This window comes from Manis javanica, chromosome 3 (genome assembly GCF_040802235.1).
Source record: "Manis javanica isolate MJ-LG chromosome 3, MJ_LKY, whole genome shotgun sequence".
NCBI lineage: Eukaryota > Metazoa > Chordata > Mammalia > Pholidota > Manidae > Manis > Manis javanica.
The window spans coordinates 146,692,528-146,719,570 of NC_133158.1; the positions used below are offsets into that span (position 1 = coordinate 146,692,528).

A 27,043-nucleotide genomic window follows, 5' to 3' on the forward strand; every position below is an offset into this window, starting at 1 on the left:
ACTCATGACACTATTTTAAGAAAGTAGATGAATTACTACTCATACCAAATGGATCTCATACCCTTGCTGGCTTATTGCTGCCCCAGTGTTTTTCAAAGTGATCCAGGATCACCTGCAATTGAATCACTTGAGCCCTTAATCAATATAAGCCTGCCTTAAGCTCCTGAGTCGGAATTTAGGGGAGGGGAGCACAGGGCTCAGGTATGGGGCCTGCCTGTTGTTTATATCTCATGAAAGTTTAGTTTAAGGAGATTCAGGAAAAGCCAAATATCGAGGCAGCCCCCATCCCCCATCCCACCCCACTGTCACTGCAGTCCCCCAGGTAAGGGCTGGTGAAGAGGAGCAGGAGAGAGGGCAGCAGCCCAGTGGGAAGTGTGAGTTGGGGGCACAGGTCACCCTGATGGCTCCTATCCTTAGAGGGCTATGCTAGTATCTGTTTTCTGCTCAAAGCCAGCCTTCTCGTCCCCTTCAGTGCAGCTGCTCAGAGCTTTGCAGTATAGGTGCCAGCTAAGGAGGTCCTTCCAGGCAACACCAGGCTGTGCAATGCTGCCTAACAATGTCCAGTCATTTCCCCTGGGCAGCACCCTTGCCTGATTCTGCAGCTCCTGGCAGATACTTGCCTCACTGAAAATGTGATGACTTACCTGGACTGGGATTGGATGCAACAGACAGGAGGTGCTTTCTTCTGAAGCCCTGTCAAAAACCAGCAAAGCACCTGAGGTCTTTCATTTCACACATTGTTCCTGTCAAGAGGCAGATGTATTTCTTGCTCTCTTATCAAAGGTGGAGTTGCCAAAGGAAGTAAAGGAGTTAGGATGTGTCAGACTTTGGCACTTGTGTTAAACAGAGTTTGAGGAAATCTGCAAGTTCACCTGAGAATCTTCTCCTCATCCTCCACCCCATGCAATGCGCGTCCTGCTTACTGTCTAAAAGGAAAGTTTCCATGCAGAGTCACTCAGCACCACGCTGGATCCTCTGGTGGTATCTCAGTCAGTGTCAAGTTCTAAAGGTCAGGATACTATGACTCCTGAGTACCTCAATGATTTAAGAACTCTCTGAAGCTGGTAATTGGAAACTGCATGGTCTGTAAATTTGAAATAATAAAAAAACAGGCTGAAGATTTTTACTATCAACTAAACTGTATTGATTGGTCCTCTCAATTCCACACAAATTCCACAGACTGTAGCTTGTGGCATATTGGAAAATACGCTGAAGTCAGACCTAGATTCAAATCCTAGGCTCACCACTTAGCTGTGTGACTTTGGCCAAGTTACTTTACCTCTCTGAACATCTGTTTCCTCAACTGCCAAAGTGGAATTGATATCAACTCTCACATCACATTGTAGTGAGTATTAAGAGAGATCATGAATGTGAAAGGTGCCAGTACAGAGTCCATCCCATAAAAGCTCACTTTTTTCTACTGATTCTTCCATTTTTTTTCCCTGCAGTTTGAAATGAACATCATTTCTGGCTAGTAATGTTCTAATAATGCACATTTCAGTATGTGGCTTTGCACACTTTTAGAATGTCATAAGTAATTCTCCAAGAAGAATTAGGAATGAGTGGGGTGCAGGCTCTGAGACCAGTAGTCACCGAAGTCATGAGAGGGGATTGGGCCGGCCCAGGCAGAGGAACAGGAGCAGAGCCTCCGCTGTGATTTTCACAGACTTGGGGAGAGTGAGCTGCAGGTGCCTTTTGAAAAGCCTATAAAAATTTTCTATGAAATTTGACAAGCCAGGGAGCCCCACAGGCACAGACAAGGACCCCAGGAGCCACCCCCGCCCCCAGGTGTGGCCTCCTTTCCTACACCTTCCGCAGCCTCCCACCTGGGGTTAGATCCAGCTCCAGTCCCAGCTGAGCCCTTTCAGCTGTGTAGCCATAGGGATCTGTCTCTCCAGCTCTGCTAGTCAGAACCTCAGGTTTTAGTATTTGCTGGGGTTTCTCCCTCAGTCTTTCATTTGTTTGGTCTCAGCTTTCCACCAAAGAAAGAAAATAGGCTTGAATCCAGCTGTACCCCTGGTTAGTGGGTTAGTTTGGATATATTACCTAACCTCTTTGAAGCTCAATCTTCCCTTCTATAAATAGGATCCTATTTTGTTAGATTGTTGTTAAGACTAAAGTGAATAAAATGCATATCAAAGTGCTTTATAAACTGTAGAGTGCTGAAAAAACAAGATAATCCAAATGCCTTTTAGCATGTATACCTTACTGGCACATAAGTGCTCAAAGATGTATGTCAGGTTACTTTTTGACTAAAATCTTTGCCGTGGAAATGCTGTTCAGCTCTTGAACACACCAGGGTATGCCTTGAGCAGTCCTCCAAGGGCTCTGGTGGGTTCCCTGGTTGGTTTCTGGGGGAATCCGACACTCACTGGCACTCAACGCACCTAGGCTCGTGCCTGGGTGCCCCTCATTTGAACCCCATGAGATAGGTGCCCACCGAGATTCCCTCACCTCCTTTGGCGCAAAAGAAGCCACATCAAGACTGATAACCCAAATGTGAGGTTGCCCCTGCCACCATCTCCACGTAGAGCTTAGTCCCAGCAAAGCGCCTTCCCCGTGATCTTCTGCGGAGCCTGGGGGTGGAGGGGGGGTGTCTGCCCGTCTTGAGAGCCGCAAGGAGCGCCGCACAGTGAGCTCACCCAGGGGCCCAGGGCCGTGCAGGAGAAGGGAGTACGTCTGGGCGTGCTGTGGGAACATCGGCTGAGTCCACCCCAGCCCCACCCTGCGTCGGACCCTCTCTGACCCACGGACCGCCAACAGTGCTCACCCACAGCGGACGCCCCCCGACGCCACCCCTCCCACTGCCATCGGCCCTGGCAAAGCTGCCCTGTGGAGCAGAGGCCTTTCCTCTTCCGCTCGCTTATGGAGGTCGCATCACAGTGACCCTGCACCTCAGTGTCTTATAGAGTATTTAGTATTTAACTTTTAGTGACAGCTCTGCCCAGGAATCAGACATGGCTCCGACATGGGCTGGGCGCAAGAACAGAAGCAGCCACCGTTACCACCGTCACTCAGGGCCACTCCTTTCCCCACCACAGCCGCCTGGTGAGCTGAGAGCGGCTCCTCACAGCTCTTCCAGGCCCGCAGCGTCTCCAACCCCAGGGGGATTGTCCACTAGCTCTCCAGGGAAACTGAATCCTGGCCCAGGCTCCGCCTTACTCCCTCCCACTATACAGTTGAAGAAATGAAGGCTCAGGGGGTCAAGTGACTTACCTAAGGCCACACAACCAACAGGCAGCAGAGATAAGGGCCAAACCCAGAGCATAGCCCAAATCGCATGTTCTGCTCCAAATCTCGTGATGAAAGCAGCACCATGACACATTGTTCTGACCCTGGTGCCCCGGTAGGAGAGCACGATGTGCTGATCACTGTTTACTGGGCATACTTATCTTCTCTCCATGGGCTGAAGTCTCTTTTTGCTTGGTTTCTATCGGGAATTATGGTTTAGGCATAAAAAATTGCGGATTCCTTGCCATTTCACCTTCTTTCTCTTCCCTAGCTGCCCTCCCAATAAATCTACAGTTTATTTCAGTGTTATTTGGCTCATAGTTAAAAGCACTGTGGCAGGTCTTGACTACAAGCAAAGAGCCACTTTAGCCAGTATTGACATATCTGAGCAAAACACAAATCCCTTGACTTAGTTCCCAAAGCCCCTACACCTGGCTACTCTACACCAACCCTCTGCTCCTGCCTAGGGGTCCAGGACTCTGCACTCTCTTCACTCTGTCCCCAGTGGGGTCAGTCTGTGCCCCATGTACCCACCCCAACACAGCTAACCCTCCCAGCTCATTCAATGAGCTGGTGTTGGCCCTCCTTACTGACTAACCTTGGGGGTCTACACCCAGCCCTGGCCCCAGCCCTTTTGGCCCAGGCCTTGAACTTCTATCTTGGCAATGCCAAAGCTTTCTCTGGGAAGCTGATGTCTTTCTTCCCTAGATGCTGCCAGGGGAACTGCTTACACCTAAACAAACCTTCCCTTCACCTCTAAAATAAATGACCCCATTTCTTCCCCAAGCATGAGCTCCCAGACTCTGGCTGTACCAGTTCCACTGACCAGATAAGGAAACTCTCTGGGGGGCAGGGATGCACATGAGCCTGGGCTGGCCTGGGCTGGCCATTTCTAGGGAGCTCTGGTCAGGCAGCTTTCCACTTCCCTTGGCAGGCTCCTAATGCACCACTCGCTGCCGCTTTCAGATGCTCAGGTAACTGGAGGGATTGGGTCCTCTGGCTGGATTTCTTAAAAACCCTATTTATACCACACAACTCTACCCCATGTTCCCTTCGCCCACTCTTACTTTTTCTCCATAGCATTTACTGCCTTTGTGATGTACTGTGTGTTGTCCTCCCTCCCTTCCTCTGGAATTAAGCTCCCAGAGAGTGTGGTCTGCTTTGCTTGAACAGCATCTGGCCGTGGCTGGAGCTCCATGATTGTCTGTTGAGTGGGAGACTGAGATGCCCATGGCCTTGGCAGGCAGTGCTAGAGTGCTATTCCAACACACTGGAAAGACCAGAAGTTTGCATTTCTCAGCTGCGATGAAGCCCAGCTGCCTCAGGGCTGCAAAGAGGATTCCCAAAGATCCTCCATCTTTCCCAGGACAATAAAATGTCCACAGATACTTTCCCAGCACAGCTCTGGGCACTGTGAGAAATGCCAAGCCTTCAGGCAGCTTATTATGCCGGCTAGCCTCTGAGCCATTATCCCCTCCCCCACTGAAAAATCAGCTGTTCTGTCTTGCAAGCCCTCAGTGGATCTGTTACCCACCTGTCTCCTTCCTTCCCAGACACGATCCTGTCTTACTCACCTTTACATCCCCAGTGCCCAGCATAGTGCAGAGACACTATGATGGGTGTGATAAATATTTGATGAATAAATGGATGAATAACTGGATTTCATGTTTAAAGAAAGCCAGACCCTTCTGAATTAGTTATGTGATTCAAATGCCAGGGTATGATGAGTTTAGTTCTACTTATTGTGATTAATGATTTTTTTCCCCCAAAGGGTCTTCAATTCTGAGATTTAAGTTTTTATCTATTGTAAATATTAAGATATCCTTTAGGAATAATACTATTTCAAAAAAGACACAGCATAAATTTTAGAGCAAAATTGATGATTGTGTTTCCTTTCCCTAGCCTTTAAATATCTCTTACTTTGGGCTGACTTTTTTTTTTCTTCTGAATTATGGAGTGGAGTAGAGTGGTTTATGATACTGGAAATAAAACTCTGTGAGGAGAAACTGATGTTGTCTTTACTATCCTGGGATAATTCAACTTAAAATTTTTTACTAAAAGGTTTTTTTTGTTGTTGCTGTTTACAGGCAATAACTAATTATCCAGTTTCTATTGGATTTAGGAGAGGGTAATTTTACTTTAAAAAGGAAATATTACACACAGAAAAAGGCAGATAGTTGTCTTCACATCCACAGGAGAAGAGACTGAGCATTTTCTAAATGGAACTATTTATGGATTACATTATGCTTTAAACCACACTGGACATTCAGTCGATTATATTCCTCAAATTAAATTACTAAAAATTGATTTAATCAGTGTGGGGAAAATTAAGGAGGAGAAAATTTCTGCTTTAATTTCTGATTTTCAACATTTGTTATCTAAAATGATCGATTGATGGATAAGTGCTCAGGTGCCAATTCATTTCATACTATGCAGACTCTCCACTCATTCCTGAGAGTCTTTAGAAAGTTAAACTCCAGAAGGCAAAGTGGTATGCCTCTGTTGGGCTTGCCTGCCCATCAACTTGTGCCCCATTTTCTGCTTACAGCATCCCAACTTTCCTCTGGGGAGTCACGTCCCTCTCCACTCTCAGTTCATGAGGTTAGGCTTGGCCACGTGACCTGGGCTTAGCTGATCAAGGAAGGATTGGTTCAGAATGGGTATGTGAGTCTCACTGGGCCATTGAGAATGTAACCTGGGATTGTTGCTGGTACTACTGAGAAAGACCTCTTTGCCCTTTGGGTTTGCATCTCTTGGAACTGCTGCCCAAGAGTAAAGCCAACATAAAGGAAAGTTGGTGGATGGTAAATTCAACTCACATTGCAACTTGGAGGTATCAATAAAAAGTAATTTCTCTAGTTTTCCCATCATCAATCTGGCTGTCCACAGGTCAGTAAAGGGAGAAACTGGTTTAAATCTCGGTCCAGTTCAATAGTTTCAACATCCCCTATGAAACCATGTTCAGTTTCTCAGACGGCCAACCCTTTCTCCTGCTCTGCTAATAAAGATCACAGTGTCTGGCCGACATTCACCTGTACACACCACTATGGCTGCCCTGGTTGATAACACACTGAAATTTGCCTGCAGCATTTGGTAAATAGGTGCTTCCCTGAGTTCCCTGAGCCCCTCATATTGCCCCTTCCCCGGGACTTTTACCCAAGCACCCCACAAACCATCAACAAAAGGATAATACTGGACACAACAGGATACCTCTGTTCAGACGGGTCAGAGCTTGAGTGGGATTTTTAAGTGTTCTGGTCATCATTCCTGTAGGGTGTACAGGGTGGAGGTAGAAGGCAGTGTGTGGCTTCTGTGTCCACATGGTGTTGAGGGAAGAGAACTCCTAGCCTTGTTCTGGTGCCTACCCATCTCAGGGCAGTGTCCACTTTTCACCTGTCCTGCGTGTTCTGCCAGCCTCTGATGTGGAAATCTGCAGATGGTCCGTCCTCTAGTCCGAGACAACGCTCCTAAAGGTGCTCCCTGGCTGGCTTAGCTCCTTTGCTCTTTTAGGAGCTGTTGACTTCTGCCCATGACTTCCTATCAGTCCTGGCCCCAGGAGTCCACTCAGCAGCACATACCAGTGAGTCACCTGGCTGCCGTGATCACCCCTGGCAAGCTGGCCATTGACTTACTGCTATGTATGGGTAGGGTCCAGGCTACATGGCGACAAGCACGGCTTGGAAAGTCCCTAATGCGCCTCTCTCTGCCTGACCAGCACAAGGCCAACCAGGTTTTCCACCTCATAATTTGGGGACTGTGTGGGGGATAATGTCGTTCCATGCCTGTGGGGCTAATCATTACTTTTCCAAACAACTGCTCCCCCTAGGCTTTTTGTCTTTTTCTGATGCTTCTGTCCTTTCACAATCCACCCCACGTCCTGCCCTTTCTTCCTCTTTGGACCTCCCACACATAAAACCCCAAGATTTAGTCTACCTAACCCAGTTCTTGATCTTCTAAAGAGGAAGGCAATGGAATGTAGATATTTTCTGAAGCTAACAGCTTGAATTAAATGGCTATTGTCTTGCTACAAACTCTATTTTTGAATATCAGGAGCTGGGTGTTATTACCTTTGCTTTCTCTTTGCATACCTTCTAGAAAGAATCTTCATCTCCCCTCCAGGCATATGAATGCACTGAGAGCCTAAATTCCTATGCTCTAAAAGGCAAAAGAGAAAAAGCGCATTGGTAATTTCAAAACACAATCCCTATTATTCCTGACAACATCTTTTAAGCACCTGAAAACCAAGTCATGCCTAAAGCCAGTCTACTACCCAGTTGAGCAAACCAATGGATTCCATTTTTGGTTTAGGAGACTGGAGTTAGGTTTCAGTCACTTGCTCCCTGGAGTCCTGACTAACATGGTAATATCAGCATCATTTCACATTATTTGTGTGGCATTGGGCATAGCTCCACACGCAAATGGGGCTGATTAAATGCATCTGATGGTCAGATTGCTGCCATGGCTCGATCCTGAAACAGACAAAGCTTGTTTTGAATTGCTCCCCAAGACCATTCCTAAACCTTTCAAGTGCATTGCTTCCTTTCACATGATAGAAGGAAAAGAACAAAGGAAGAAGAATCCATCCTTCGGATTATCTGGGGTCAGAAACCCCTCTCCTCCCATTCACATGTGTGGAGGTCGCGCTGAGACGCCCACACGATAACTCCCTGTTGACCCTTCCTGCTTCTCCTTACCCTGTGAGTGTGTTTCAGTTTCCTTTAGTAAAAGACGATGACAAACTCACCCCACGGCCCGGGCTGTAACTTCCCCTCCCCTGCCAGCTCTCCTGGAGCAGTGGACTGTACCCACTCCCCCTGCTCCTCCTCTCCTGTGACTCCATTTGTTTTTACCCCACGGAGGCTTGGTTTTGCTCTCATGTTCCCACTGAAACTGGGGTCGCACAAGCTGTCAATGACTTCCTCATTGCCAAGTTCAACAGGCACACCGCAGCGCTCGTGCACTGGACATCTCTGCAGCACTTGCCACTCCTCACCACTTCCCCACCCTAGAGGATCTCTTCCCTTGTACTGCTTGATGCCGTGTTCTTTCTGTCCCCTTCTATCTCCACTTCTCTGGCCCCTCCTAGGCTCCTTATTTGAGCCGTAGAAGCGGGTCAGAGTTCGGTTCTCATCCATCTTGTGCTCTTATCCTGCCCACTCTCTCTCAACATGCCCTGGCTTCAGTGACCACCTCTATGTTGATTGTTCCCCAGTGGGAAACTCCATGCCTCCCTCCAGTGCTTGGCACCCATGTTCCTAACTGCCTCTTGCGGGTCTTCCCTGGAAGTCCCACAGGCACATAAAAGAAATGTTCAAAACATGCTGTCTTCTCCATAGAGTAGTTTCTATTCCTTCATGTACTATCACGGTAAATGGTATCACCATCCACGAACCCGGGGACCCTCTTGGATTCCTAAGCTCCTTTCCCCTTTCCATGCTCACTGAGACAGGACCCTGCCCTTGGCAGCGTATATCACATACACCACAGCAGAGTGTGTGAACGGATGGACTATGTGGACACAGAAAATCAGGGCTCTACTTGGAGTTTAAAACTTGATTCCATTTTACTTTCACAGTGTCTCACTGCTTCTTCATTAACATGAGGGACTTGTCCCAAATTATCTTCAACTCTGATGATCTATGATCTGATACCTTAGGTACTTAACTACCATTCATTTTTATCAACTTAACTCCATTGCTCCTTCTTGTGTCTGTCTCGCCTAGGAAAAGAGGAGAGAGGCACCTGTGGTAAAGTGGGACTTCAAACATACATTACACCACCTTGCAGAGCACATTTTGTTCTGATAAGAGGTCCTGATGTAACTCTGCTGCCTACATGAGTCACAGTGAGAATGGGGATGGGGGGGTGCAGGGGTAGGAGCAGCTGCAGGAAAGATAAACAGAGGCCATTTCCTCCTTTCCCTGTGGTGCCATGTCATATAACCCTGTGTGAGTCTCCCCAGGGGCTGCACACGGGAAAGTACCTACCCTCCCGCTCCACATGACTTGTGTCTGGAAATGAGTACTGTGATTGTCTCACAAATGCCTATGTGCCTAGTACTTCCTGCTTCTCAAAACATTGCACAAATATTTATCTGAGTGCCTTCCTCATGCAGGCACTGTGCTAAGTAAGCAATGTGCCCCTTATCTCAGTTAAGCCCAGACAACCCCTAGCAGGTAGGTCTTATTTTTATCTCCTTTTGCACACCAGGGAACTAGGGCTTAGAGAGGTTAACTGTTTCACTAAGGCCATCCAGCTAGCAGTGTAGTGCTGCAAATCAAACCCAGGTTTGCCTCATTCTATACCCAAGTACCAGAGGCCATGGTACCACTGCTGAAGCACTTGTGGTTATCTTTCCTACCTTCCGTACACCGAGTACATGGTATCCAGGAGCTTGATGAATGCTCACTGAAGGAGTGTCTTAATTCGTGCCGATAAGAGCTGGACCTGGCCCAGGTGCCAGAATCTAGAAATGCAGCTTTCGGCATTTCCCATAGCCTCTTTGGACCTCAGTTCCCTTATCTGTGAAATGGAGGCATGAAGCAGATGCCCTCTGAGGAGCCTGTGCCTGTGCAGTGTCACCAGCGCGCTGCCAGGAAACGGGACAAGCAGCTCTACCGCCCGCGGGGGGCCCTGGCCACGCGGCTGACGCACGCGCCCTCGCAGGCGCCCAGCCCCAGCCCCAGCCCCAGCGGCGCGAACGCCCTCCGCACAAGCGCACGTCCCGGCCGCCGCGGCACGGCGTGGGGGCTGAAGCGACTCCCTCCGCTGGCGCGGGCGCAGTGGGTGCCCCCGGCACGGATAGGGCGGGTTTGCCGGGAACCGGCCGCGGCCCACGGGGGAGGCGCCTGGCCCTCCTCAGGAAAGGCAGGGGCTCGCCCAGAGCCCCTGGGAGAGCAGCGGAGACGGGGTTCCAGCCTCTGCGCCTCCGCGTGGGACGTGCCGGGCGGCACGGATGGAGACGCGGCCCTGGAGCCGCCGCCCGGCTGAGGGGAGGGGAGGGGAGGGGGGGGGGGGGGGGGAGGGGAGGGGAGGGGAGGGGGGGCCCCGGGGCCCCCTGCCCCGCCCATGCCCCGCCCACCCGAAAACCCGGGAGGGCTTTCCTTTAAAAGCCGAGACTGCTGATTGAAATAAAAACTTACAAGGTCACTGAGGACATTGATCCGACTAGGCGTGGGGAAGGGAAGCTGGGAGGCGTCATCCCGTAGCTCAAGCTGCTAAAGGGCGGCGGGCACTGGAGGGGGGGCCTCCCTTCATCGCTGCTTAGGGATGAATAACAAACCCTAGGCAGCTATTTTTACACTGGTTGGAACACGGAGTGTGCGTGTGTGTGTGGGTGTGCCTGGGGAGAACACGTGCAACCTTTTCCCTACTCATACTGTGGTCTTACTCCTCTTCCTGCAGAGTCCCTCCCCAGAACTTAATAATTATTTATTCTTTAGAAATCTGGGAAGGAAAAAGGAAACTAAGCAAAAAGTTCCCTCAATGATGAAAATAAATGAGATGTCAGCATTCTGAATTGGCCCCTGTGGATCCCCGCAGCCCTTTCTCCTGTCGTTTGCCATCTTTTGAATGCCCAGGTAGGAAGTCACGGGATCTGAGTTTTCTCCCCGCTCAGAAGGTGGAATGGCCTCTAGGAGGCTTGAATCCGTGGGCTGGAAGGCCCAGGGGGAAAGGAGTCCTTTTACCAGGTGCCTTTCAGGCTGTCACTGTGAGTGTCCTCTCAGGACCCAAAAGAAAGTCCCCACTGCTTCAGACAGGGATTTTCAGACCATGGTAAGTGCTGGGAAGGCAGGAAGTTGTCCAGAAAGGGCGGCTGCTTTGAATTTTCAGCTGCTCAGGGTCAGCCAGAACCTGTGTCTGCGCTTTCCTCTGTCAGAACACATTCAGTGCTGAGCTCACCACTCTCAGGAGATGTGATGTGGGAGAGAGCTGCTGGGGAATATCTGCTGACATCAGTTCACCTCAGATCACTCAGTTTGCTCTGATTTCATTTAACCTCGTTGAATTTCTTCCCAAGCCCTAATAGGTCTGGAAAAGGAGACTCTGAAAATAGTTTTGAAAGTTAAAGAAGGCATGAAATAACCCCTAAAATTAAAGTGAGGCTGCAGAGATGCACCATCTTAAGTTTGCTTAGATGAACTTTTAGCAGTTTTTCTTTTTATTAGAATTATAGAGACCAAGAGTAAAAATAAAAGAAAGCCTTTACCAAGGAGGAAAGGGTACCTGGGAAGCTCTTTAATTTGCCACTCCTGAGATTCCCCAGTTCAGAGGAAGGATATAGGGTAGGAATGTGTGCGGCAGATGAGAAGGGGGAGGAGTTTTTAATGTGCTTCAACTTTGACTCATTCTCCAATAATGAGAAGAAAGTAATCTTCCCTTCTGCAAAGGGAAGTTGGAATTCAAAGTTGTGCAGAAGCATTCTACCCTAGAAGCCACCATAGCCTCCTAGGTTCCAGCCCAGAGTGGCTCGCAGTCATCCACTTCTTCCAATGGCTGGTCAAAGAAGATGGTGTTTTATTAAGGAGGTAAAACAATTCAGAGGCTCTTTTGCAGCAGAAACCACCAAACACCCCCATTATCTTAGCTGAGTTTGAGGGAAGACCCCCCAAAATTACTACTATTGTTTGTTTCATTCAGTGTTTGTTTATTCTATTTTGCTTTTAAAAACATAGCAGAGCTTTTATGTCAAATGGGTGCAGACCCTGACAGCTTTCAGAACACCAAAAAATAAAAAGCAGGAGCAAAGCCATCCACATATATCCCAGGGGACAGTCCTATGCCAGTCTGCTCTCCTCCAGCCCCCCAACAGGTTTAAAGGTGGTGCCACACTGTAAACTTCATATGTGAGCAAGTCATTACTCTCTCAGGTCACCTTTACTGGCCTTTCTGTGTCCATAGCAACTAAACCTAGGTCTGAAAAGCAGAAAACCAGGCTCCTGAAGATATTAGGTCTCGTAAGAGATTTGTATCAATAATTTGCCTCTCTGGATATTCTATCAGATATCAGATTTGTTTTTGAGAAAAGAAACAAAATCTAAACTGTCAGAGTCCAAAAATGAGTTTCTTTTTTGTAATATAGTACAGAAGAATGGGTTCCAGAAGTGGCAACTTAATTTGTATCTAATTTCAGCAAAATAATTGCAGACTGCTTTCAGCTTGAATGAGCAGTGAGGTATAGCTCCCAGTAGTTACTTATTTTAGTAGCACTCCCTCAGGATGAATGCAAGCTATTTTCAGCTGCATGTGGGAAAATCAAGGTCCGCTGCCAAGCTGTGGCATGCTGGCATCGCCGCATCTCGTGTGAGCTGTCAACCACGATACTTAGTTCCACTCAGATTCATTTCTAATTTTCAGTTGGCATGTGACCTTTTCCTTTATTCAATTTGAGGTCCTGATCACTTCCTTACTCTGCTTTCTTACGTTCCCACCTATTTCTACCCACACAGGCAGCTTTTGGCGGAATCCATCTAATAATAACAGTGTGAGCGCTAAGTGGGTTGTATAAAATCCTCAGGGAGAGATGTGAAATGAAACACATTGCTCTTCAGGGCTCCTAGGGCCAGAGTGTACCCATCAACAAAAATATGCTAATATGCAGTGAAATTATACATCTCTCTGTATAATTTATGCAGAATGGGATGAGGCTGGGATTGGGCCTCAGATAGCTCTGATATATGTAGTAGGCAGCCTCTAAAACAACCCGATGATCACCACTGCTAGTAGTCACACCCTTTGTATACCCCCTCTCATGGGAATTGGACCTGGTGACTCTTTTTAAAGAAATAGAATATGACAAAAGTGATGGGATGTCACTTCCTAGATCTGGATACAAAGGACTATGTTTTCTCTTTCTCTCTCTCTCTGATAACTGTCATGTTGTGAGTTGCCCTGTGGAGAGGCCCATGTAGCAAGGAACTGATGTCTCCAGCCAAGAGCCAGCAAGGACCTGAGTCTGGCCAACAGCCACATGAGTGAGCCAGGAAGGTGATGCTCCCCCAGTTGAATGTTGAGATGACCACAGCCCTGGCTAACACCCTGATTGCAGCCTATGAGACCCCAAGCCAGAGGACCACCTAACCTATGTTCAGATTTTTAACCCACAGAAACTATGAGATAATGCCTGTTTGTTGTTTAAAGTGCCTGAATTTTGGGGCAATTTGTTATGCAGCAGTTGAAATGCTAATACTGATATCCAAAGCAGTAGTTAAGCACCTCCCGTGACCCCGCCAGAGACTGACTCCAGTCTCACCTCCTGCTACAGCCCCACCATCATCCCTGGGACCACCTTTCTCTTACGTGTCTTTGTGTCTTTGCATGAGCTGTTTAATTCGCCTAAAACAACCAGTCTCCTCTTCTCCAGATACATTTCTGCTCACCCTTGGATGCCTGGTTTAGATGTGGCCTCTGGAAAACCTTCGTGACGCAGCCAGGCAGAGCTCCTGTCCTGTGTAGGGCCTTACAGCGCTCCATCTCTCCCACACTGCACATGTCACACTGAGCTGTCCTGACTGGTGGACCAGCTAGGGTGCAATTCCGGGAGGGCAGGAACCCTTTCTTTATCTTCCAGTCCTTGGTGCCTAGCCCTGCACAGCAATGAAACACCATTCCTGGAAGGGTTCCGTGACCGAAGCAAGGAGCCTAGGCAGAAGAGGGAACGTGGCAGCTGGTTCCACCCCGGAAGATGCAGGGCTCCTCCTATAGCTTCTTCTGAGCGTATGGTAGAATACTTTGATTCATTGGACAGAGCATGAATTTTGAGCACTCAGTCAGCAGATCCAGGTCTAGCATAGCTTGTGGCGTTAAGTCCTCTTGGTCTAGTCCCAACTCCTAGGCTCTTAAGTCAAAGTCATGGAAACTTGGCAGTTAACAGTCCTATAATCTGAGCTGTTTATCCTCATTTCAAACCATGACCTTTGAGTTGATTTGTTCCAGGTGTCATGGGCATTCCTTCCCTTCCTTTTCAGAGAAAGCTAGAAAGAAACCACGGAAGCATCCTCAGGGATGAACCTGAAGGAGGGGAAAGTTGTCCTTGCGTCTGAGAGAGTAATGTAGCCCATGAGGCAAGGCGCTCATTGTGGGGAGACTGCTGGAGGGCAGCGCAGGTGTGGAGTGATCGTGACCCTACCCCCTCCCCACACATCCTGACACCTGTGCCCCCGGAAGAGCATCGTCCTCCTTTCTCTCCTCTGTCGCTCTCCCTGTCTTGAACTCACCTGCCACAGCTTCCTTATGGGCTCCTGACAACCACTTATGACCTTCTCCAACCCCTTCTTTACAAGGCGGCCAGAACAATCTTTCTGAAGTGCACATTGGATCACAGTGACTGCCCTCTTAACCCTTCTGTGGCTCTGTGTGCTTCATCTCTCTCGAGCCCAGCCTTGTCAGGCATCCTGACCCCCTTGCTGTCTGTGCTGTGGCCACCCCTGTGCCATTCATGGCCTTGTAGACAGACACGGGTGTCATCCCACCAGAGAAATGCACGGACCTGCCTGGCCTAGTTAATCCTATTGTTCCTTCAGATTTCATTTTCACACATCATTTCCTCAGAGATTCCCCTGACATCCCTTATTAAATCTAACCCCTTATTACATACACAGGCACCACACATTGCGATGTTATGTAAATTCATGTGGGTATGTGATCAAGATCTCTTTTCTGTTGTGTAAATTCCATGAAGGCAGTGACCATGTCTGTTTTGGCTGATATCGTATCCTCGACACCTAGTATGACCTGGCAAAGAGCACCCATTCAGTATTTGTTGAGTGAAGGGTGGTGCTAATGAAGGTACATGGAGGGAAAATGGAAATGCAGGAAGAATGATGATTTCATGGAACCCAAAACTGGGCGCAGAAAGATAATTGGAATGTACACCATTCTAAAATAGGATGTTGGAGTTTCTTTCGACTAATGACAAAATTTGCAGAGTGCACAACATTTATAGTTCTATGTAACTCCCCTTCCCCCAGGCCACAATGGCCTCAGGGAAAACCAAGGATTTCAGGTCAAGTCTGGGAGGTCTTTGACTCTGCCTTCCCCCTTCTTCTACTCCATCCAGCCACGCCAGTTCTCTCTGGGGACTCACGCCAGCTCTCCTCTGGGGAGGGGTGATGGGCTGAGCCAGACGCCCCCTTTCTCAGGGGCTCAATGTGTTTGTGTCGCTGCCAGCTCAGCATGGCCCCTACAGCCCTCTTCCCAGGCATCATCTGCTACTGATCCACAGCTCCCCCGTCCTCTGCAGGGGCTGGTGTGCTGTGGCTGCCCCTGCTGGTGGTTCTGCCTGCCCTGGGAGGGCGATGTGTTGTTCTCCCAGTGCGGACACTGCTACAAGGGAGTGATGATCCATTCACCTCTCCTCGCCCTTAGGATCCCCTCACTCGTCACCTCTCTCAGCAGTTTTGTAGCAGATAAGTCATTTCCCCTTGTTTGCTCATGAATCTTAAAAAGAGGAGTCTAGGGCCTGCCAGTTGGTTTCATTTCCCAATCCCTGTTTCTTCCAGGGCCCAGGGGGCCCGACAGGACTTCAGGTGGTGACTGTTCACCCTGCAAACATTTACTGCTTCAGGAGAGAGATTCGAAAGATGCTGCCCACACCCCAGAACCTTGTCCTCCAGGGCTCTTCACAGTCACCCTCACCTCCGGGGGAGGCATTCAGCTGTCAGAGTAGGTCTGACAATCTGTCCTCTCTACACTAATTTTTGATCTAGGAGTTTAGAGCATTAATTTTCTTCCAGTGTTTCCAACACAGATGACAGTATTATTACTCTTGACATTAAAAGTGCAAGTCCATACACAGATCAGAGTCCAGGAGGGCTCCTGAGTCATTTGAGATAATTACCTTTCCTTCTTTCTAGGTCTTCTGCATCTGTGAATCAGCACTGTGGAAACCAGGGACTTCAGAGAAATTAAGAGAGGCTGGAAGTGAGCAAAGCAGAGCAGAATGTGGGCAGGAGCCGAGGGTCGCCCAGTGGGAGGATCACGCAGTGCGTCATCTAAGGGAGCTCATGATGCTGTCTGGCTCCTCTTAGCAGCATCCACAGAGGCTGGAACCAGATCAGTGTGACTTGAGCAGTGATGAAAACACCCAGCACAGCCAGGGTATTCTAGAGGTGTGCGGTGTCAGAATGGCCTGTGCCAGCCTCTTTTATTTCCCTGAGTCATTTGAACAAAGCAGTGTTGAGCTAACCTTGCTTTGGCAAGAACCCACAGCAAATCCAAATGCCTCTTCCCCCACCGCCTTTTTCTGCAACGCAGTGTTGATGTCTTCTTAGCAGCATGGACCTCATTACATGGCACTTGAGACAAGCTGTCCCTTCTCTGGACTGTGAGCTTCTCCAGGCAGGAACGTTGGCTCAGTTTCTTCCATGTCTCCAGGGCCAGGCACAGGGCATGGCATCTGGTAGGTTAACAAATGGCTACAGGGACATATAAGAGGCACAGGAGGCTCCTGTAGTGGGAATGCATTCAATAACGTGGTTCTCTGTTTGTTCTCTACAGTTTGTAGGACCCAAAAAATAATTGGTCCTTTCTAGAAAAGGCATGTCTCGTGTGGGGTCTGCACAAGGGAAGCTGCCTGCAAGTTGGAGATCAGGGCAGGCAGAGGTTGACAAAGACCCCAGGAAAATGACACAGGTAATGGAGGTGTGCATCCTAGGGAGAAGACAGAGCATCCTAGGCAGAGCCCGGATCGCCAAGAAATTGACAGGCAATGCCCAGGAACAGGGAGCAGTATTTCAGCTCCCCCAACAACCCGGCACACTCCCACGCTTTCCCATGGTTGACCACTAGGGGGCAGGCAGAGGCAGGAGAAGAAGCGAGGCAGCCGGCTCTAGGCTGGGCTCACCAGGCCACAGTACACCCAGGCTCATAGCCAACACGCTGGGCGGTTTGTATTACTCAGACAAGGCCAGGCCTCTCTTCCTGCCTGTCGTGGCCTCTGTGATTTTATATGGTGTGGCCTGTGACATCAGATACTATGCAACCATGGAAACAAAAGTACACAGCTCGGTGTGAATGTTAATAAACAGGAAAAGAAGTGATCCCTGGTTTTCTTATTTTTCTATTTGCGATTTTTCTATCCATGCCTCCCGCACACTTCCTTAACCTGAAAATTAAGATGTATCTGAATTCCGCCATCTTTTAAAATGAAAAGATAAATGCAGACAATGTGATCTTCTGTTTATCTAGCCTTGAAAAGAGCAACTCATTTCCTTATGTGCCAGTTACCTCTTCTTCTTGATACCCTGCCCAATACTCCTCTTGTGTACCAACATATCACTTCAAGTGAAAACTATTTTCTTGATAATTCCCACATGCCTCAATAAGTCATTTCCTCCTAAGAAACTCCAGGTGATAGTATCCTTAATTGCTTTAAGTCTTTTTTAATCCTCAAGGATTGAACAAAAACCTCACAAATGTCCTTCTATACAAATTATCGGGCTCACAGACCTAGGCCTAAAATAAACTAGACTGAGCACAAAGAAATAAACATTTTACCAGGCTAGACCATACAAATGAAAGTCTCTGTAGCAACTTTCATTTGTTTCAAACTTTCATTTGCTTCAAATAAAATCAGAGGGTTTGAAAGCAGCATTCTCTCCTGCCTGCTGACAATGTCCGATCAGAAGGCCATAAAGGCTTGATAGCATTAATAGAAGGCTTTGCCTTAATGAAGTTAAAGACTCTATAATGAATTGCATCTTGAATTGGAATGGGAAGAAACCAACCAGATACATGAGTCAATAGGTAATGGGAGAACAGTCCTAAATGAAGTGGTTTTCTAAATCAGAATTCTCATGCAAACCTTTGCATGCTGCAGACATTTTAAATGCTACCCCTGATTTCATTCCAATAGTAACCACAGCTGAGAAATATCTTTTAATGATAAAGCATGATGTCAAGTTACTTCAGTGGTTTGCAAAATGCTCTCAAGAATTACCTAAAAAAAGGCATTTTCAGTGATGCCATAGATTAGTTCATCTAAAATTGTTTTGATTTTCAATTAAAACCTTAAACAGGCTTGGATATATTTGGACACAGATGTTGCTGGAGTTTCCAGATTCCTTTGTTTAAGGGTATTCCATAAATGTGACAGAAAATATTGAGAAGGCATTCATCTGATTGTGTATTCAATCTTACAAAGAAAGTAATTACAGGACCAGAGACTGGGAGCCAGCCCTCATTCCTCGAAATTCCCTTTCATATATCAACATAGCTTGACCTTGCTTTTTTAGATGCAAGTAAAGGACATTGATGTAATTCAAGTAAACAGTCTTTCAAACACTCCGAGGAGTCTGGAATCAGAAATGACAGACTTGATGGACATAAGCTTGAGGGAATAACCAACTCTCAAATAATTATAGCAGTTTTAAAAACAGTGTCTTCTTTCTCATTGAGATAATTTTCACCTTCTTTCTAGGGAATATTTGTTTGCCAGGTCCTTGGGAAAACGTCCAAGTGCGGGCTCCCCCATCTCTCCCTGTCCTTCGGCTCTCAAGTCTCTCCACTGACATCCCCTCCAGGCCCTGCATGCCTCCACGGTGGCCCCTGTGGTCAGCGGCTGTTTCTGTCTCTAAATGACCTCCAACCTTCCATGCCTTTCTGTGAGGGCAGGGGCCTCACTCCTCTTCCTGACAAAGCACTTCCAGTCAATTCTTGGATTTCTTCATGGGTGATTAAACTGTCTGTGTTTATTCAGGACCCTTCTCTTCTTTCTGTGTCCAGCTGCTGACCTTTCTGTGAGTTCATTGTCAGAAGAGAAGGCTCACAGGGCAGTCCATCTGATTGCTTGTTAGCAGCTCTGCTGAACATTTGGTCCTGGAAAACGTTTAGGCCATTGAAATATTAGGACATCTTCAAAGCATATGACTTTTCGCCTGTGTAGTTTTCTAAGTTGCTGTTACTGAGTGAGGCCAGAGGCACATGAAAGAGAGTGACACTAGATAGCCTGAGAGTTATAACCACTAGCATCTTCCCCAGAACCTCACTATCATTGATCGTAGCCCCATTTGGCTCCTCAGGGCTTCACACAGTCCATGGTTCCTCAAAGGAGGTATGGTCGTATTGCTTGGAAATGGGAAGGGGAGAGAACCTGAAGCACCGAGGGTTTTGTTGAGTGACCAGAGATAAGCCAGGACAAATACCTTAAGCCAGAACCCCATTTACAGAGAAGAGATACTCATCAGCATGCTAACGAACCCCCTGCCAGTAACCAGGGTCTGGGGTTCTCAGGCAGGCTCAGCTCCCCCAGCAGCTCCCAGGCTGCAAGGCCCAGGTCAAACACAAGTTTTCCCATGCGCTGGCATCACTGCTTTCACGGGGCACTATGCCATGTGTGCCTGCTGTACCTCTCAAACTGACTTTTTTGGATTTTTGCTTGTTTGCATATGTATCTTATCACTCTGACTTGAGTGCCAGTGCTTGGAGCACGGGGACTGTGCCTCCTGCATCTTTGTATGCCTGGAAGCCCACGGTGCATGTTTAGTGTAAGTGCAGGTAAATGAAGGTACAGACGTATGCTCTCCGCAGGCTGCTCTTACATTCCATTAATGGCGCCTGACTCACCTGCGATAATTCTATCCTCCCTCACCATTTCTCAGAATAAAATCAGCTCCCAGCTTGTACAATTGGTAGGACCATACAGTTCAGGTTCATTATTTGTCCATCTTGCCTTTGTATTGCTGTTTGTCTCATATTGCAAACTCTTTGGGGACTGGGGTCCCCTGACCTCCCTTTACCTCTCACTTGACAGTAACACAGAGCAGCTAGATTTTGAATGGACTTCAGAAGATGATGCTCTAATCAGGGAAGCAACTCCCTAGAGCTGATCACTAGTCCTCTTAAAAGTAATGTTTACCGGTCCAGGACTTGCTGTGTGTCCTCAGTCACTGTTGTGTCCTCCCTTGTCAAAAATTTCATTTGGTTTCACTGCAGGTGAGTTGGTGAGCTATCAGGGGAGTCATTTTCTAAAGGCAAGGTTTCTCAACAGCGGCACTTTGACATCTGGGCCTGGATAATTCTTTGCCGCGGGCGTTGGGGGTCAGGGGTCGGGGTGGGGGCTGTCGTGTACATTATAGGGTATTTAGCAGCAGGCCTCATCTCTACCCCACTAGTGCCAGTAGCAGGCCCCAGCTGCCACAACTGAAAATGTTTCCCCGACATAGTCCAACATTCCTTCTGGGAGGGGAGCCGACATCCTGGTTAGGAGCCACTGCCCTAAGGGCTAAAAGGCTGGGAAGGGATTAAACATCCTAAGCAGGAGCTCTTCCTCTCTTTGGAGGGTTTTGTTTGTGTTTTTTAATGTAACCAGCACGGTGTTCTCTCCTAGCCCGCCTTAGGGAGTCTCCCAAAATGCATTTAAATTATATAGTACTTCATCACTTTGCCCTTTTTTCCCCTTAGGACCTTTTCTTTTTTTTTTTAAACCATTACCACTGGGCTGGGCCCTGCTTTCTGTGGCTTGATCCCATCTTGTTTAGGGAATCTTGCTGGCTTTCAGAAAACTCTTGAGAGGCACATGATAACCCACTAAGAGAGGCAGCAGGCTGGAGGCCCTGGGCAGGGTGCCCGCTGTCCCAGGGCCTGGACACTGCTGCAGTGAGGACACTGTGCTTGGGACCTGCTCCTCCACTTTGTCCATCTGGGAATTAAATTTTTCTCCTTTCCCCAGAATCAATAAGGCTTTTGGACAATAATTCACACAAACCGAACTCACCAGAAACTAGGCTACAAACCAGACTGCTTTAAAATGTGGATCTCCCTGGAGCTCTAACCAGGGCTTGGAATGTAGGAAGGGCAGTATGAAGTGTGGTCCAGAGTGTACATGGGCCCCCAGGCCAGCCGGCCCCAGGACCCTTCTGTCCGTCTTGGCACAAAGAGGATGGCCCTTGTGGGCTAGTGGGGGAGAGAGCAGGGAGGCCGGGGCCCGACGGGAGTGAGAGCTGACATGTATGCCCAACCTTTGGAATTCACTTTCCATTTCTGCTTCCCTTAAATGTCGATGTCCTGAGGCCATGTGCCAGCTGCCCTCCCGAGTAGATTTCCAGCAAGCTTCCCGCTGTCAGGATGGCTGAAACTGCAGTAGCTGTGGCAGACACGAATCGGACAGAGGGGGTCGGGAAATCTCATGTGATACTCTCTGAAGGCTGTGGAAAAGCCTGATGAAATAGCCTGGCTTCTGCGAACGCTAATCTCCTTGGAGTTGGGAATGGTCACTGCTGCCTGAGGGTGAGGGACTGAGGGGGGCTGAGCGCCCCTGGCGGGTGGGCTCTGGCTCACCATCCCCTTGCCCGCCTGCCCTTGTGGACCACCCTACTCCTCTGTCACATGCTCTACTCAAGGGTCTGGTTACCCTGCGTCTCACATGAGTGACCTCTGGCATTCTGTGCTAGCCTAGCACAGCCTCTAGAACCCTGTGATCGGGAAGGGTTTCTCCTTAATGGAGCTGCAGACCCGCGGCTGCTCAGAGTGGTAACCCCGGATCAACACGTTCTCCAGACTTGACGCTTGGCCAGCCCCTGTGGTGCACCCCTTCCCTAGTGGCGTGTTCACCTTGACTGCAGGCTGTCTCTGAGAGCTATTTCTTCTAAGTGGATGGCGAATGCCTCTGAGAGTTCCTATTTCTCCTCATAGAGACACAGGAAAAAGTAAGGAGCACTGGGTTCTGCATGTTTGCCGTGGAGGAGAGCCACCTCTTCTTCCACGCTGTCAAGGTGCCTGGTGGTGCCCTTTGAGCTCTGTCCAAGGGGCTCTCTCTGGCTTGGGCCCTGGCAGAAGAGCAGCCACTGGGCCAGCAGGGGTTTCTAGGGGAGTGGAGATGCATACCCTCAGCTGGCTTTCCTATCATGAACCAAGTGGGACAAAAAGCCCACCACACTGAGAAGGCCTTCTGACCACTTAAGTCATTCTCACCCCCATTGCTGGGCCTTTATTGGAGCCCTTTGTCACTTTGAAAATGTTATTTCCTAGCAAATAAAAGAACAGTATGGCCACAGTTAGTGCTGCTGGTAAGTTCTATTACTTGAGGCACATTTACCGTAATAGAAAAATATGAATCTGATCAGCGTGTTACAAAGCCTGTGACTACCACATCCAGCATCTTTGTCCCCAAACGCCACGGTACCTGAGCTTCAAAAGCCTGCTCTTTAAAAGCCATTGTGCTGGGGAAGCAGAAGGAACAGTGCTTGTAGGACTCTGATCTCCTTTAAAAAGGAAAGAGAAAAGGATGAAAAACTGCACAGTTCCGGGAGGGCGCTCCGGGCGTGCCCTGCTGGTCTGGTTCAGTGCTGACGTCGGTCAGGGATACTCCATGTTTTTTCTGTGTAATTGATTCACATGGCTTCTTGTTCAGCCTTACCAAACTAAGTCAGAAGCCATCCCCCATGTTTAGGTTAAATGTGCCTTTCCCTCCGGACAGGGTCTCTACCTCTCAGGGCTTTCACACTTGGTGTGAACGTCCTCTAAGGACACAGAAAGATGCAGTGCAGGGGCCTGGCAGCGGGGTCCCAGATCCTTAGGATCAACATGGAACAGCCTGTGGATCACTAATTTTACTCACAGACTTTTGAAAATGTTTTTATACTAAATAGTGATGTAATAGTGGAGGTGAGCACTCAATTTGTATAAATTTCTAAAAATTGAAGTATAGTTGGTATACAATATTATATTGGTTTCAGGTATACAACATGGTAAGTGTAGTTACCATCTGTCACCCTGCAAGGATATTACAATATTATTGGCTATATTCCCTATGTTGTATCTTTCATCCCAATGACTTATTTATTCTATAATTGGAAGTTTGTACCTTTTTATTCCCTTCACTTATTTTCCCAAATCTCACCCACTTGCCCTCTGGCAACCACCGGTTTGTTCTCTGTATTTATGAGCCTATTTCTGTTTTGTTTGGTTGTTTGATTCTGGTTTTTTATATTCCATGGGTTAACATCCAAAATACATAAAGAACTCATACAACTCAACACCAAAAAACAAATAATCTAATTAAAAAATGGGCAATTTATGTGAATTTAAAGATAATGCACACTTCAAAGATAACGTTATGCTTACAGCAGATGTTATAAGCCACCCCCTCATACCACTGAAGTGGGTAGTGTTGTAAATTGAATAGTGTCCCCCAAAATATATCAAAGTCCTAATTCCTAATACACAGCAGAGCAAATTAGTTGGTGGTGACTAATTCCTAACTCGAAATTGCCCGAGTTACATCTTCCTGATAGAGCAAAGGCACTAGGGAGAAATTCGCTTTGCAGATTAAGGAAGGTTGCCTAAGTTATGATTCAGTATTGATAAAGATCAAGGGCTGGGGTCAAACCTGCATGGATCTTGTCTACTCCGGGAAAGTCAGATCCCTTCTGAAGAAAGCTACAGATTCCCTTCCCCAAAACATGACTCAACACACCTTTATCAAAAGGCTGCAAACAATTGTGGGGGCTCAGGTTCTCCTTCCACTCACTCGTAGGTCCCCCAGCTTCATGGTAAGAGCCATCACCTTCCACCTTCTTGACCCCTTACTAAAACCTAAGTGCTGGTTCAACGGGCATTTATCACTTCTTTTCTATTCAAAGACTACAACTGACTTGGAAAAAAATTATGTGACCTGGAGTGGAATAATTATTGGTATAATAGCATTGGTGGAAGAAACTAAAAATCAAGGTTTATTGAGTGAAAATCACAGTCAGGAATCCCTGGCTGGAACTTAGGCTGCCACCACGGTCATCAGCTTCTAGTCAGTCACCGAGCCTCTCTCAGCCTCAGTGTCCTTATGAGCACCACAGAAGCAGTGTCCACCTCACAGCTGCCTTGTGAGCAGTACATGGGATGATACTCGATGCACTATGGAAACCGTCATATGAATAGGAGATGACATTAGTATGAAAAATAAGCTAGTGACTAAATCAAGCATCTTTTTTAGAACTTTGTTCTGAATTTTGAGAATTTTAATACACTCTAATAAAAAGTATATTTCATGAGAAAAAGTAATGGGTCTCATTCCATCCTATGTTTCTTTCTTGTGAAACAAGCACAGGACCCTTGTGAGGATTCAATTAGATGACATATGTAAACACCTTGCAAGTGTCAACACTTGGTAAATGGTAGCTCTGAGCAGGGGCGTCCCAGACCACTCAGGGCATCACATAGATTCTGACAAGTAATCTGCATTTCAGACTCCAGGAGGGATGGTCAGAAGCAAGGTCGCTATAGCAGCCAAGCACTTAGAGGATCAGTCTGAGGAAGAAGGTGCTCCCTGAGACCGTGATTTCTGAGAATAAGGACACAGGCCCATAGAACTCCCCCAAGACCTGGAAGGTGGAAACAGATCCCCTTTGCTTTGGGTTAATCACTCCTCTGCCACCAGGAGGGCTAGAAATGTGATAGGCCAATAGATGGCTCTTGTTTTAACAAGGCCATGTGTACAGATTCTGTGGGTACTTGTGCATTCTCCAAAGAAACATCAACCAGTCACAGTCAGTCCCTTTGACCAAAGTGTTCACTTCTGGTGCAAGTTCATACTGACTTCTTGCAGAGAGCCGGTGACCAGGAGCCTGAAAGTCTACAGGGTGACACAGACTCTTTAGCATGGAGGGAAGAGGAGGCAGCTGCTGGCACTACTCTGACCCAGATTGGCCTTATCTCTGATTCCCTAGAAGCCATGCCCAGGAATGATCTCACTGCTTTCTTCTCCCTGCCCGGGATCCCATCCAAGCCTGTTTTATAGGAAGTTGCCTTCCTTCTGAGCAGAAGGGGACCATCCCTGGGTCGAGGAAAAGGTGAGTCAATGATTGCTGGTTGCCTTAAAGGACCTCGTAAAGCATTTATGTTGTCCCACAGAAAGGATCTGGTTATACAAATCTGTCTTTTGTGTTCATTTGTTGCAGGTAGAAGGCTGCCAAAATCATTAATGACACCAGGGTTAGGGCTCACTTTTGAAAGTACGGTAGCCAAGGGTTTGGGAATTCCCCATACCATTGCCTCCCTCATCTCATGGTCTGACAAAAGCAAAAACAACTCTCTGAGTCACACACCGAATGGACTTGTATTGAAGGAATACTCCATCTGCTATTGTAAACTAGGATGGGCCTTTGGAAAGAAAGCCAGGCTTTTCCCTGGGTTGGCCCTGCTCTGGAATGCAACAAATGATGTCACCATGAGCCCCCACTGGGTGTTTTGAAATGACAAGCGGTATATTTTTGACAGGGAAATTTGAGGCCATCTAGGGTCAAGCTGTGGCCAGGGCAGAGATGTGAAATGGTGGTGACCAGAGCTTACCTGGCTGGACTGAACAAAACGGAACCTGAGCATTTTCCAGCTCTCTTCCATCCCTGGAGCCATGATTCCAAGATCCTTCCAGACATACACATTAAAAGTGAGTTTTTCTAAAAATCAATTGTGGCCCACACAAAATTACTGATGATGAACCAAGTCTGGAATCCTACTAAGTTTTGGCCCCAGGAGGAACTTTGTAATTTGCTTTTTAGATGAAAACTCTTTTCCCCATTACACATTGCATACAACTGGCAAGATTCTCCACTGAATATTAATGTTACCATAGCAAACGAAGAGGAGACAATGAAAATCAGGAAATATGTGGTCTGTTATTCCAAAAAGGTAAATGCAACAAAAAGAAGGAAGTTGGACCACATCATCCATCCCCATGCACCAGGCAGCCTGCAGCTGGCCACTGCACTGCCCCCGAGGCCTCCTCCGCCAGGCAGGCCCCTGTGTGTGCTCAGTTCTTCCCCAAGCCTTCAGGCCTTCCCCGCCCACTTTGTCCACCAACATTCCCTTGCCGATAAGGTCCCCAGTGTGAATCCTCCTTTGGAAAGACTCCACACAGGAGTCTCCAGGCCAGCAGAGCTCACCTGCCATTGTTGGGTTCCTAGCCCTTTGTATGCTGGGCCAGCTCTTGCCATCCTCGGACATGTAAGACCTTGTGGAGTTTGTACATGTCTGTCTCCACTGCTGGACTTCAGCTTCTGGAAGGTGGAGACACTCTCCTGCCATCATTCCCCCACAGGCCCTTACACAGGTTACACACATTAGGTACATTTTTACGGAGTACAAGTGAATAGAAGAAGGGTGACAGTCCCCCACTCCAGCTGTGTGTATACGCCACAGGTTACTTGGAATGTCACAGGAACAGGAGTCGCTTACTTGGTGTCCTCAGGGTTTTACCGTCGCACTGCTGGCCCACTGTTGCAGCTGGATCATTCTCTGTGGGGTCTGCCCTGGGTACTGCAGGATGTTTCACAGCACCCCTGGCCTCTACCCACTATAGACCAATAGCATTCCCCTTCCTCCTGAGTTGTGACAACCAGAAATCTCTCCTGACATTGTCCATGTGCCCTGGGGGCAGAACCGGCTGAGGTGAGAACCATAGATGTTGGTGATTCCCAAAGGGGGCCGAAAGGACTATCAACAGTTTGCCCAATGAGGATCCCACGCCAACTGGCTTCTTACTATTCTAGCCATCGTTGTTTTAATACATCAGCATAAGGCAGCTGCATGTACCTTCCGGCCAAATATTTCACCCTGCCAGGCTGCCACATGCTAGTCAAACACTGGAATTTTCTTAAGTGGGGTGGGGGAAAAAGACAACTGGGTGATGCCCACCTCCTCCAAAATGTGAATATTTTGTGGGGAGGTCGTTTTGGAGATAGCACAACAGCTGTCTGGGGTGTCTGGGGGCCTACTCTGAGGACCACGAAGCCTATTTTTCCTTAGCAGGTTGTGGGGAACCATCGCCACTAAATAAATGAACACATATGAATTCAGGGGAGGCACACACTTATTCCAGCAC

The 27,043-nt window shown here is 47.9% G+C and overlaps 2 long non-coding RNA genes across 2 annotated transcripts; one reads left to right on the plus strand and one right to left on the minus strand.

Moving 5' to 3' along the window:
- Positions 1-7,398: 7,398 nt before the first annotated feature.
- On the minus strand, positions 7,399-10,503 carry LOC140848471 (uncharacterized). The gene is made up of 3 exons (XR_012129403.1): positions 10,374-10,503; positions 9,593-9,753; positions 7,399-8,950 (listed from the first exon to the last, which is right to left on the minus strand). It is a non-coding gene; the product is annotated as an uncharacterized lncRNA (long non-coding RNA).
- Positions 10,504-10,604: 101 nt separating this feature from the next.
- LOC140848472 (uncharacterized) lies at positions 10,605-18,810 on the plus strand. The gene is made up of 3 exons (XR_012129410.1): positions 10,605-10,811; positions 16,086-16,630; positions 18,650-18,810. It is a non-coding gene; the product is annotated as an uncharacterized lncRNA (long non-coding RNA).
- The last annotated feature ends 8,233 nt before the right edge of the window (positions 18,811-27,043 follow it).